Below are 14,056 nucleotides of genomic sequence, written 5' to 3'. Positions count from 1 at the left end.
TAATAAAAGTGACAAAATAATGATAGCCTCCAATAGATGCAACTTTAGTAGTCCACACATCATAGTGGATTAATTCCAATGGCTTCTTACTCTCTTGAACATGTCTAGGAAATTGTTTCCTTGCCTGTTTTCCAAATTGATAGGCCTCACATACCTTATGCATTTCTGCAACCTTGAATTTAGGCAATCCTGCATGCATTGCAACCTTTCTTGAATGGTACGGTTCATCTTTTCTGCAACTGGATTTTGCTCTGGAGTACGAGGGGATGTGAGCTCCCTCTTCATCTAACGTGTATCACAGAAATGCTGAAAGTCATGAGAGAGATACTCTCCACCATTGTCAGTCCGTAGGCATTTAAGCGTTCTACCTGACTGATTCTCAACCAAGGCCAGCCATTTCTGAAATACCTTGAACACATCACTCTTTCGAGCTATAGCATAAGCCCACACTTTCCTAGTTGCATCATCAATGAATGTCACATAGTAATCAGCCCCACCTAATGACCGTGTAGGCATGGGACCGCATACATCTGAATGCACTAAATCAAGCTTTTTAAACTCTTTCTTTCCCCTTCTTTTATGGGCTGATTTAGTCTGCTTCCCATAGAGACAATGCTCACAAAATTCAAAATCAGAGAAACTCAAATGCGGTACATAACCCAAACGGCATAAGAGTTTCATTCCATTTTGGCTCATGTGCCCCAACCTGCAATGCCACAAAGAAGTGCTTGGCTGCTCGGTTATTGCAACAACATGATCAAATACCCCTGATACATGTAAGGGATACAAAGTCCCACACTTGGCACCCCTGGCCAAAAGCATAGAGCCCTTTTGAATTTTCCAACTCTGAAAGCCAAAAGTGGTGTGAAAACCAGCATCATCTAGCTGACCCACTGAAATAAGACTCTTGGTCAGCTTTGGCACATGTCTCACATGTTTCAAAACAAATGCAGACCCATTTGCAAAAGAAAACTTTATGTCACCTGCTCCCACTATGTCACATGCATAGTCATTTCCAAGATGCACACAACCTGTCTTTCCACTGTCATAAGTGGAGAACCATTCCCTATGGGGAGTCACATGGAATGAAGCACCAGAATCCAAAATCCAATCCTAGGAATATGCACCATCTGAAGTGGTAAGCAGCTCTGCAGATAAAGTAGACATGAAGAGAACATCGTTGTCACTATCATGTGTGACTGCATTGATCTCCTCGATCTTCACTTTTCCTTTGTCCTCCCTTGGACTCTCTTCCTTTTGATTTGCACCCCAATTTGCATTCTTTTTCTTATCCTTTTGCTCTCTTTTCAGCTTGTAGCAATCCTTTTTCATATGGCCCTTCTTGCCACAATGGTAACACTCAATGTTTCGTGCCCTGGATTTGCTACGAGACTTCCCTCTTTCTTGGGACTTCCCCCTGAATTGTGATCTGCCCCTTTGCACATTTAAGGCTGCATCCTGCTTGTTGCCATCCATAGACTTCCGTCTAATCTCCTCGGCCAACAAGCTACCCACAACATCATCAAATTTCAGTACTCCACCAGGTGCAGAGTTACTGACAGCTGTACAGAAGGTATCCCATGAGGATGGCAATGAACATAAGAGAAATATTGCCTTAGTCTCCGCATCAAAATTCATTTTCTGAGCCTGAAGCTGGCTGAAAATAATATTGAATTCATTCAAGTGAGAAGCAATGGAGACCCCTTCCTTCATCTGCAGCTCAAACAACCTCTTCATAAGGTAAACTTTATTAGAGGCAGTTTCCTTCTCATAAGTGGCACACAGTTTCTTCCACAAATCTTCCGTAGTCTACTCATTTACTACTGTGAAATAAACTGACTCTGCAAGATGAAGTCTAATAGTAGACTTTGCTAATGCATCCAACTCATTCCAATCATCCTCAGACATATTTGCAGGCTTAGCTTCAATCCCTGCCAAGGGTTTAATCTGCTTCTTTTGAATAAGCACATCCCTTATTTGTTCTTTCCACAAAGAAAAGTTTGTCCCATCAAACTTTTTAATGCTGAAAAACTCCTTTTCAGACATGGAAGAGGATGCCATGATGCAAATAAAGCAAAATCCCAAATGCTAGTGCCTGCAAGAGAGAATCACACCAAATACCAGGTGCACCCAAATGTGTATGCCACAATAGACTGAAATATCACAAAAGACTCAAAGCTCAAAGCATCAAAAGATGCATCTGACTCATGTGCATATACTATGCATCCATATGAGCAAATCTGGCCCAAAAGAAAATGCCAATAAGTGCCAAATGACTCAAGCATAAACACCGTCCACTAGCATATGCATCAATTATATCTCATCCAAGAGAGCATAGCACTATCAGTGCATCACCTGCAATGTTTCAAAGCTGTCCCTCAGCATAAAATAGCATCCATGTGCAAAGCGTCCATAAAAATAGCATCCCACAAGGCAATTTGGGCCTATCAGCGCATCCAATAAGGACCGCAATGCATCCAAATGGCCTATAAATCATCCACTGCAACCCAATGCACACCACGAATACGCAACCAGAGTGATCTGCATAAGGTATGCTCAAGAAATCATAGTCCTACGGTAATGAGCGCTACTGAAAATAGAACCTGAGATGCCTCAAAACATGGGCGCCATTGCATAATCAGAATCAGCAAGAAAATCTGCAAATATCTCTGTTCTGCCAGAACTCCAAAATCCCAACCGATGAGTGAGAAATGGGAGTCAACACAGACCCACTGCCATGTGGCATAAATCTAAGGTTTCAAAACCTTAGAATGAAAAATGCATAACAGAGAGACGAAATCGAATGCACAGAGATCTATAACTCTGAAAATCCTCCACCAAATCGCGCAAGAACTGATTGGTAGGGGTTTTTGGGCGTTCGGAATGCAATGGGATAGATGGTTTTGGAAACCGTGGTCTCAATCACTGGGTCCAACACACAGACTGAAAAACGTTTTTGGAAACAGAGCTATCTGTAAACTCCACCGGAGTGCGAATGATGAGCAACATAGAAGTTTTAGAACCTCCTGAGTCCACCGGAACTGACAGATCTGCAAATGGTTGCTCCAAACTTGAGTTCTAACACCCGGGCAAAAAACGCAGGAACTGACACAATGACTCAGAAATCCAATGAAATGATCCCAGATTCAGGAATGAAGGTGTTTCCAAGCTCCTGAAGTAATGTGGACACCAAAAGCAAGCAATAGTTGCCTCTACAAGTCAATACAGAGTCTCTGTCATCGAACGGAACAGGGAAAAGCTCAAAAAACGACTTTTTCTTTGAAACCACTTAACAGGCTCTCAAAACCACTTCGCAAAGCCAAAGTGACTTTTACAAAGGTTCCTCCAAGGTCTCTGCACACTCGGATGCAAGTAAAGTCGCCCACAAAGCTTCCCACAGAGCTTCTACTTCCTCCCATAGAGCTGCTGAGCTTCAAGCATTCACACACGCTCAGCTAGATCACCCGGGCTCTGATACCAGTTGAGAGTGCTCTCAACGGAAGCAAGAACGGAAGAAGGAGAGAGAGAGACAGAGAGCCACACAAGTTTTGGTGGGTGCAGAACCACCCTAATCTTCTTTTTTCATTCATTTATATATGTGTTTGAGTATTGTACATAACCAGGGTTAAGGCACAGTGACCTTTAACCCCCACACATTACCAGGACTCAGATTACACCCCCCCCAACAAATTGAGAATACTCTGCTCTAAAAATACTGAGGCCTTCATGAACATCTAGGGGGAACCCATACAACACAACCATAAAGAGGCCCTTTGTGAGTATGTCATCTAAGGTGGTGACAGGGTGGTGATATGCAGATGTGTGGGGAATCGACTGTGGGAACGAAAGGTCTCCACTAGTGCTAGCATTTCTACTCCAAGTGAGTGTAATGCAATCACCTTATATGAGAAGGAAGATAACATTGGGATCACAGAGCATCAAGGGGCGGTGGTAGGAGGCATGCTGAAGATGAGTGGGTGAGCAGTAGATGAGCAGGGGAGCAAATGAGTGACGAGAGTTGGAGGAGGGAGCATGGAGCAAAGTAGAGTAGGGGCAAAAAAGAGCTAAAGGAGGGGTGTGGAACAAAGTAGTAGATCGTGTGGAGAAAAGTAGTAGAGCAGGGGCAGATGAGAGCAACATAGTAAAATGCCAAATGCCACGGATCTTATATATATTATAAAGTTCGAGCCACTGTGGTGGCTGGAGCCTGGGGTTCCATACATATTGATTGCAAGCCACCGCGGTGGAATCTTAGGCACCACCCTAGACGGGATGGTAATCATGAAGAAGACGCCATGTGGTGCCACTCCGATGGTTGGTAATTAACTGCCAGCCCAGTGAAATCTTAGCCACGACAGACATGGCTGATGAGAGCCACCACCACCGGGCAGTAATTCCCATAAAGGTAAATCATGAAGCTCTAATCACTCATTACCATGCACTCTAGTTCTCTACTGAGCATGCGAGACTGGTGACTGGTAATTTTTACTACACTCGTAGTGATCATGCATACTTAAGCACGGTGGTGGGTGAGTGGTGGCTGGTAATTTTAACTCCCATCCCGGTGGAATTGTAGCCACGATAGACGTGGCTATAATCACTCGTTACCATGCACTCTAGTACTCTACTGAGCATGCAAGCCCGATGACTGGTAATTTTTATTGCAATTGTAGTGATCATTCATGCTTAAGCCAGGTGGTGGCGGTGGCTGGTAATTTTAACTGCCCAGCATGGTGGAATCGTAGCCACAACAGACGTGGCTGATGACAAGCACCACCATTGGGTAGTAATTCCCACAAAAGTAAATCATGAAGCCTAATCACCTCTTATCTCTCATTACCATGCACTCTAGTACTCTCCTGAGCATGCAAGCCCAGTGACTGGTAATTTACTACACTCGTAGTAATCATGCATGCAAGCCCGGTGGTGGTAGCTGGAAGCTGAGTAATTGCAGGCCACTACAATGGCTAGTAATTAACTGCCAGCCCATTGGGTCTTAGCCGCCACCACAGAGGTGGATGAGAATCTTAGATGCCACCACTTCTAATCATTCATTACCATGCAAGTCAGTACTGTCGCCTTGAAATAATCAAAATTCAGGCCAACCATTCTGATGGCTCTCACCTTGACAATGTAGTCAGGCTACAACCACTATGGTGGCTCTCACCTTGATAGTGTAGTCAAGCTACAAACCACTATTCCATTCCCTTAACCGTTTCATCTTCTATCCCTCTCGACTGTTTCATTCTCCCATGCAATCTCAAGCCTCCACTTTCCATTTCCTTCACTACTTCATCTTCTATTGCTCTCAACCATTTCTTTCTCCCTTGCAATCAGACTTCAAACTCAAGCCTCCACTATTCCATTTCCTTCAGTGTTTCATATTCTATCCCTCTCGACCATTTCTATCTCCCTTGCACTCTTCCTGCAACTTCTATTCCCTCTCGTAATGGACCCTGCATTGTCCAGGAGCTCCTCACACAATCTTTCCTCCCCCTCTGCAGCACAATGCAAGAGCCCCTCCTTCTGTAATCTTGAAATTGTGACATATGGGAGCTCCTCTCTCGCTCTTCAAAAGCCCAATTTGGATGCTCTCCAAGACTTCACCAGGTTGGTACAAGAGATGAACATGAAGGAGGGTCTGTCAAGGTCAGAAGATTACCATCAATGAAATCGTGATTGAAAATGCTCTAGGAATTTTTGGAGGCAATTTGCAAGCACACTTTTTCAAGAAGCAGTGGAAGAGACAAGATATTCTAGATGTATACCCCAACACTCAAATTAGTAAAGATGGTGGAGTCAGGATTTTGAGCTTGCCAACAGACCTCCAAGATGTGTTGAAGAAGACCATTCTCTTCTTTCCTGATACGAGAGGAACCTACAAGTTCTGGCCAATTCAAGCAGTAGTAGAGCAATTAAAAGGACGTGATGTATCTTTCTCAATGGTGATCTCCAAGAGCGTGTTAACCAACTTGAAGAATTCCGTGGATGGCAAATTCCAATTGTCATATCAGTCTGCTGTCACATCAGCTTTGACATGTCAACAACCACATCAAGACATTGCCACCACCTCATCATTGCCACGTTGCACACAGCCCCCTGGTAGGCATAGTAACCTCTTCACAAGCACACTTGCCCCACACTTAGCACCTTCCATGTGCACAGAGCTATCACATCATCACACAACTCTAGAAGCAAGGCCCTTGCCATGCATACTTTGCATGTGATCCCTCTTGCAACATCATCATTTTCTCCTTTTTTACCCCTCCACCTAGATCAAGCCATATCTCTTGATTCAAGAAGAATTTGAGGGTGCTCCAAAAAGAAAAAATGTTTGATTTTTTGTGCTCTACTCATCACATCACATGCACATTTTGGCACTTGTATTACACACTTTTTACCCTTGACATCAAATCCACTTCTTGCACACATTTAAGCCTCTTCATTGACACATCTGACCCAACACCTAAAAGGAACAAAAAAAAAAGAAATTATTTGCTGCTTTCATTGCCCGATGGTTGGTGGTCTCTAGCTCCAGATCAGAGTAGATTAGTTTATCCATAGAGGAGAGAACTCCAAAGCAACTAATCAAAGCCATGCCTAAAAATTACCGATGACTACTTCCTATACTCTCACTCACCTCCTATGCTCACATGTCCTAAAACCTAACCGTCTACACATCAGTGAACAGATTCTAGAGTATTCAAAGGTATTGGAAGCTTATTCAGTGGGCAGATTACACATCATTTCTTTTTGCACTAACATGCCTACATTGTAAATCTTATTGGGGCAATTTTTCTAGAATCATGCATGCTATTTTCAACCTCATAAAGCCTCTTGGCTATTCCCGCCATCATTTACCACACGAGCCTTGTAATAAATTAGATACACATTGCAGTTTTATCTTCACCAATAGTTCAAATTCCACTTGATACAAACATGCTTTGCAGTAGTTATTTAGACAGTGTTTTTCACAGGCACCTTGAGTACATTTATTGCATCATGTCTATGACTAGCAACCTCAATTTGGAGGCATCTACTAAGTTATACAATTCCAACTACGGCACATCGACATAACAAATGGAGACCATTCTTGTGCTTTAAGACAAATGGGAGTATGTTGATGGGTCTACACCTAGACCATCTAGTCAACCAGCAACAACTCCCACAACAACCACAATGCAATCAGAAGGGTCTACACCTATACCAATGATGTTTACACCTCGTTTACACCTGCAGTAGATCCTACCCATTGCCAGAGCACAGACAAAATGGGACAAAGAAAAACAAATATGCATATCATTTGATTAAGCATAATGTGCAAGATGTCAACAGTCATGCTTGGATAGCTCAACATACTGGAGCCATCCAAAGAAGCATGGGATCTGTTCGCAACTCTTTATAATGAGTCTATGTAAACATCCAAGATTCTCACACTGAGAAAATAGATCAACCAAATTTTTACAACAGAAATGAAATTGTTCATGCTTATGTACTCAAAATAAAAGATTATAAGAATCAACTCGAAGTAGTAGGAGAGACTATGAATCCCACACAGATAGTTCAAGTCACCTTGAATGGAGTAGGAGAGGGATACAAGAATCTAGTCCAGAGTATTGCCATTCAAAGGCAAATTCCAACACTAGAAGAGCTATAGTCATTGTTACTTCTTGAAGAACTCAGGACTCGAGCCATTCAAGCATGCCAAGCTCATTCAAATGATCAAGCATTCATAGCTTCAGATAGAGGTAAAGGCAGAGGCAGAGGAAGAGCATCTCAAAGAAGTGGTCACAAACATCATAATCAACAGTAGCATCAGCATCAGCATCTAAGAGTATGTATAGTTTATATAATATTTTCATCATCAGCATCCAAGAGGATGTATAGTTTATATAATATTTTCATCATCCAAGAGGATGTAATGTTTATATAATATTTGCATCCAACTTGGTTATCTTCCTTTTGCTGACGTCAAATGTTCATTCGCATCGAGAAGATGCATCAAAAGAGAGGAACCATCAATATACAAATTTAATTGATTTGAAATATAAACTTTTTTCATATTGCAAGTTAAACACACACACACTCACACACACACACACATGCACGCGCACACATGCGCGCACACACACAAAGTAAATATAGCCACATAGTGTGTGGTTGGAGAGGCAGTGCACCTCCTCTCCTAGAGCTATAAAAACCATGAATAGGCCCTTCCCTTGAGCTTCCCTCGTGGTCTATCATTGTAATGATCTAGTGGTCCATTGGGTTTGGTCCACTAGTTTTGAATAGTGTAATAGTTGATTACCTTCTTGAATGTTTGTCAAGCTACAAGAGTGTGTGACGAAACATTTTGTGACTGTGGGCCGATGATCTCTAGTTTGGTTTTGTAATCTTCAGCACAATCATAAACCACTACAATAAGAAATAGAAAGCTAAACTACATACAATGAGAGGCACATATTTAATAATAGCAGATAAAGATTTAATTTAAATACAGGAGATGTAGTAGTCGATTATATGAGCATAAACAATGTATTTGTAGCTAGGTTGGAATTACAATATGAAGACATTAATATTATATATCTATAGCTAGGTTGGAATTACAATATGAAGACATTAATATGATGTATCTATAGCTAGGTTGGCCCATTATGAGGATTTCTCTTGTGACCTTTTCATGGATGACAGTTCTTGAAGCAACATAGTCCATTGCAACCTATTAATAGAAGGTGAACTTGACAATTGATCCAACAGTAAAGCTATAAAACTTTTGACTTCCATGCTGAAATTTAAGCTTCACCTCAGCACTTTCTCTATCAGAATCCCCTCCACCTATACCGTTGTTCCTTGAGCACTCAAAATGCCCACCTCATGTTCTAATTTTTTGGAATTGCCCAACGATTGGCTTTGATATAGTGGCTCTCGCCATACACACCCTACCGATAGTGGATCGCACCCAAGCACCATCAGCATCTAAGCAATGGCAATTGTCTTTGCATAGATCTCCCACGTCATAGTCCTTTATATACTCATCCAAATGTGCCTTCATCACACTACTGGCTTCTAAGAATCTCTTCTTGACCCTTAGGTACTCCTTAGTCTACTGCTGTTGCATCATTTGTCATGGGCTTTTAGGCACGATATTGTGCATAATTAGATGATGATGATGGTTCACAACAACCAATCTGTTTTGAGCAGATAGTGAATCTACTTGCAACTCCTACATGCAAGTCCTACATGCGATTCCTACATGCATGTTCTACATGCGAGTTCTACATGCAACATGCAACATGTGAGTTCAACATGAAACCCCTACATCCAACTTGTATAACTACTACATGCATGTTCTACATGCACGTTCTACATGCAACATGCGATTTCTACATGCAACTCCTACATGCAACATGCAACATGCGAGTTCAACATGCAACTTGCAACTCCTACATGCAACTTCTATATGCAAGTTCTACATGTAGAGAGAGAATGTCTTACAATTCCTACATGCAAAGAGAGAAGATCTTCAACTTGTATAAATACCCCATAATGGAATGAAGCCCACACTCTTTGGGGCATTGTGTTGAGTTTTACTTTGGTATTCCAAGCAATTGTCTCAATTGTCCACCATGCTTCCTTGCACTCCACATCCAAAAGCATGTCCTAATCTTGCAACTCCTCCTCCCCTCTCCTCCAACCTTGCAACCCATCCTCTCCCTCTCCTCCCTCTCCTCCTCCTCCTCCTCCCTCCTACTTTCTTCTCCTCCTCCCTCCTCCTCCCTCCTCCTCCTTTTTCTCTCTCTTCTTTCCCCCCATGCTCTTACATCTTCTTCCTCTCCCACTCCTATGCTCCCCCTAAGCCCTTAGTTCCTCAACCCTTTACCTCCATGATCTACAAGGGAGATGAGTTCTCCATCATGTACTCTACCCTGAACCTTGGATCCTCCTTCTAACCCTTGAACCTCTTCTAAACTTTGGAACCTCTCTCTGAACCTTGGAACCTCCTTCTAAACCCTGAACCTCCCTCTAACCCTCAAACCCCTCCTATACCCTTCAACCCCCAGTGAAGGAGAAAGCCTTATTACCCCAACCATGATGATGCGTGTTCCTTTCACACATGCATGCACTATGTTTGCTTACCCCATTTAAGCCTATGTCTCTCACCGAAATATGACTCGAGGTCCTAAGCTACACTTATACTATAAATGACAACACCAATATATCTGTAGGTGACAAAAAGCATAAGAACCCTGCATACTGAGAATACCCTGCTCTTTCTGCAAAAGCCATGGGAAAGAGCCAACATTTGGCGCCATTTTCGGGGAGACTAGCATCTCAAGTAACGAGTAAACATACGCAAGTATGTGTAAAAAATGAGCTAGTATGAATTTTCACGAACATAACACTCAAGGGCAAGGAGAGTTTTTTTTTTATAATCCAACTCTAACCAAACATATCAACTCCAAGCATCAACCTGGGGTTACTACCTCAAGAAGTTTTCTTTATTTCTTAAAAAGAATCCACTTGATAAACAAATCAGGCTAGGTAGTGGACACGAATGCATAGATCTTAGAATTTTGATAATTTCACCTTTTTATAGAAGAGCGATCCGAGCTAACCATGAAAGGTTATGGCTTGGGAAGAGTTTAGGGTTTGGCCCTAACCCTACACCCATTCCTATAAAAACCCACTCCACCCCCTCATTCTTCTTCTTTCACATTTAGCCTCCATCCTCTTCCCCATTCTGAGCCCTACGCAAGACACTCCTCCCTCTCCATTGACCACCACCCTACTCCCATCCTCACACAATGAGTTATTTCAAGCCCGTCTCGTAGCGAGATAACCTAGCCATCCAGCCATTGTCCATTCACCATCAATAATCATGTTACATCGAGAAAGACTTGGAGAGCGTTAAGGTGACCATCTCTTCCTCCCTTTGGATTTCCGTCCAAGTTTTTTGCCCGTCAAAGTTTTTCCCCCCTCCACCACCACTGGGTCCTCCACCCCCCCCTCCATACCACCCAAACCCCCCTTCCTTCCCCCCGCCCCCCCCACCACCATCCCCTCCAACCCCTACCCCCCCCCCCCCTCTCTCTCTCTCTCTCTCTCTCTCTCTCTCTCTCTCTCTCTCTCTCTATATATATATATATATATATATTCTCTCCCCACCCCCTGTCTCTCCTTGGCCGACCGCTCTCCCTAAATCTACTCTTAAGGGGCTTTAGCCCTTAGTAAGGGCCTAAGCCGTTCATTATTGCAAGGCTTCCCGCTTGCGCAATGCCAGCCTACGGTGCACGCAGCGCCCGCCTATGCGGCGACATGCACCCATTTAGGCTACGTACCTTCACCCGCAAGCAGGCGGCACTTAGCCCACCACGCCACACCATCCTCACCGCCTCCTCCCGCCCGCGGCCTCCTCCTGTGCACTACCTGCCCTCCACCCTCCCTACTCCTCCCTCTACCACACCTCCCAGCCCCCCCCCCACCCCTTCGTCTCCCACCTCCCCTCTCCTCATAGACCCCCCTCTTGGTGGCCGCCGCCCGACAAAACCCCCCCCCCCCCCCGGGCTTTTTTTAAAACCCTAACCTAACCATAGTTAGGTTAGTACTAACCTAGGTTAGGTTTGACAACCTTAGGTTAGTTTAGCTTAAGTTAGTGACTAGTTTGGTTTGGTTAGGTTAGCCTGACTGTAGTATAGTTAGTTCAACTATTTGTGGTTAGTTTAGCTAACTGTAGTCAGTTTGAGTTTAGGTTAGAGTAAGCTAGGTTAGAGTAACTCACAGTTAGAATAATTGGATAGCTAGGGTAATAGGATATTTAGACTAACTGGAAGTACCTCAGTTACTCCCCCTCAATTAGACTTAAAGCCCATTCACACCAAACTTTTACCACCACCACCACCACCAAAAAGACCACATTTTACCCCGACTTCAACACTTTGTATCTTGCCCGTTTGGGACCCAAACTGGACCCCGTTTGAGCCACGATTTCCCACACGGAAACAACACACTATGGGGATTTTTCAGCCCATTTCACACCAATTAAGCATCCCTAGCCCTCGTTAATTGGTGCCCCCATGTGGGGCCTTGTTTCGCACTAATTCACTCATATATTTACGCTGTGACCTCCGATTGACGATCCGTCTGCACCGGCACATGTCCCTACACACGTGGGGCAATGCTAGATGATGTGACGAGGGTATGGTGGACATGATGGATTCTATTTTTAGGGGCAGTACATCACATGTACACGTGATGTTCGAGTCTGAGGCCAACATGTGAGAGTTGCAATCAACACAGTTGTACGAGGGTGCTAGGATGTCAAAACTACAGGCTTATTTCTCAATCTTGAATTTGCAAGCAAAGTATGGGTGGTCGGATACAAGTGTCTTGGCCTTAATGAGGTTAGCTCCCGCATTAATTTGTCTCATTTTTTGGATATTGTTTGTTTTGAGAATCATCATAGTTGGTCATTATTCAAAGCCTATGTATGTTTGAATTGCGATACCTCACTACTACAAAACTAGGTAGAAATGGCAACCCAAAAGTGACATTTCTACATTATTAGATGGCACTTTCTTGCCACCATTAACAATGGTCCCTACAACACTAACACATCTGTAACCCTCCTAATGCAATTAAATCAACACCCGCACTTGCGACAGAGATACCCGTTGCACCTGCATGTAGCAGCGCTCCGACCAATGCCTCTAACACCAACGCTCACCAAATATGCATGCAGCTCCGTTGCGACCATCGTCTCCGACAGTCCTCTACCCCAATTGCCCCGCTGAAATTCAAGAAATCCCTTTGACTCCTCCATGCCACAACATGGCCGGGCGCCATCTACCATCAAAGTCTAGGGCCAGCAAGCATAAAATCACAACTTGTGAATGTAATTACACGCCAGCAAAAAGAGGCCACCAAGGACCCTAATATTCCACTCCACCCAAGACGACTTCTTAAGAAGACTGCACAAGTGCCTCTACCTTTGCCAAGCAATGAGCAGCCAAGCTCCTCCACATCAGCTCTCGAGCCTCTAATAAAAGAAGCTCCATATCCGAATGCAAAAGTGAAGAAGGCTCGTTTTCAGCCACTTCAACAATGGGTATAAAAGGAACAAGCTCAATTTGAGGCTGAGAAGCTAGCTCAAAATCCAATCGATGACTTGGCCCCACAAAGTATGGTACTGTACTCGAGCCTCTGTTCCAACAACAGAATCCGCAACATAATGTACCACCACATCAACTTGAAGGAGCCACACTCTCTAGCATTTTGAGTTGCCCTGTGTCAATTCCCATCGGAATCCTCCTACGGAATTGTCCCAATCTCTAGGAGAGTTTCAAAGGATGGATTGAACTCGCAAATCCCCCTCCACATATGGAAGAGATTGAAGATATCCCTGTGCAGATGGGTGAGAGACATGACATACGCAACATTACTATGCCCTTGATCCACAAGGCATATAATGAATGTCAACAAAAGTCACAAGAGTCTGCTTTTCCCTTCAATTCACAATCTTGGATCTCCCCAAGAAATCCTATCAAATCTTTTTGGGACGTCCTTGGTTGCGGGAAGCATCAGTCCTCGATGATTGGGGAACTGATAGACTGACAATCCAAAATTGTGACACCACAGTCAGGGTGAATGTGGAGACAGGAGCTATAAACCCAATTGTGCCTAGAGCGTTGGATGAAACCTCTTTAACGACGATCTCAAGCAAATCAGCCCCCCTACAACAGCATTGGGCACAGCATTGGGCGATACACAAAGCAATGTCAATAACTAGATACAAACATTGGCAACCAACAATTGCCATTCAGTAGAGCCCATCTTCTCGGAGATAGATGGTAAGGAGCTATAGGTAGATCCTCAACTCACACATGAAGAACCAATCGATCTAGAGGTGCCATTCTTTATGGCTGACCTCGAGTGCGATAATGAACCTGAAGAAGGTATCCATACCAATGATGACTCAAATTTCCCTTGGGACCTCGAAACTGAGGTTGAGAATGCTCAAATTGAAGATCAAGTCTTTGACAATGACTTAGCCATTCTC

Source organism: Dipteris shenzhenensis, chromosome 2, assembly GCF_047967505.1.
Source record: "Dipteris shenzhenensis isolate YYH24624 ecotype China chromosome 2, Dip_SZ_1.0, whole genome shotgun sequence".
In the NCBI taxonomy this organism is placed as follows: Eukaryota; Viridiplantae; Streptophyta; class Polypodiopsida; order Gleicheniales; family Dipteridaceae; genus Dipteris; species Dipteris shenzhenensis.
This window is presented reverse-complemented; position numbering follows the sequence as displayed.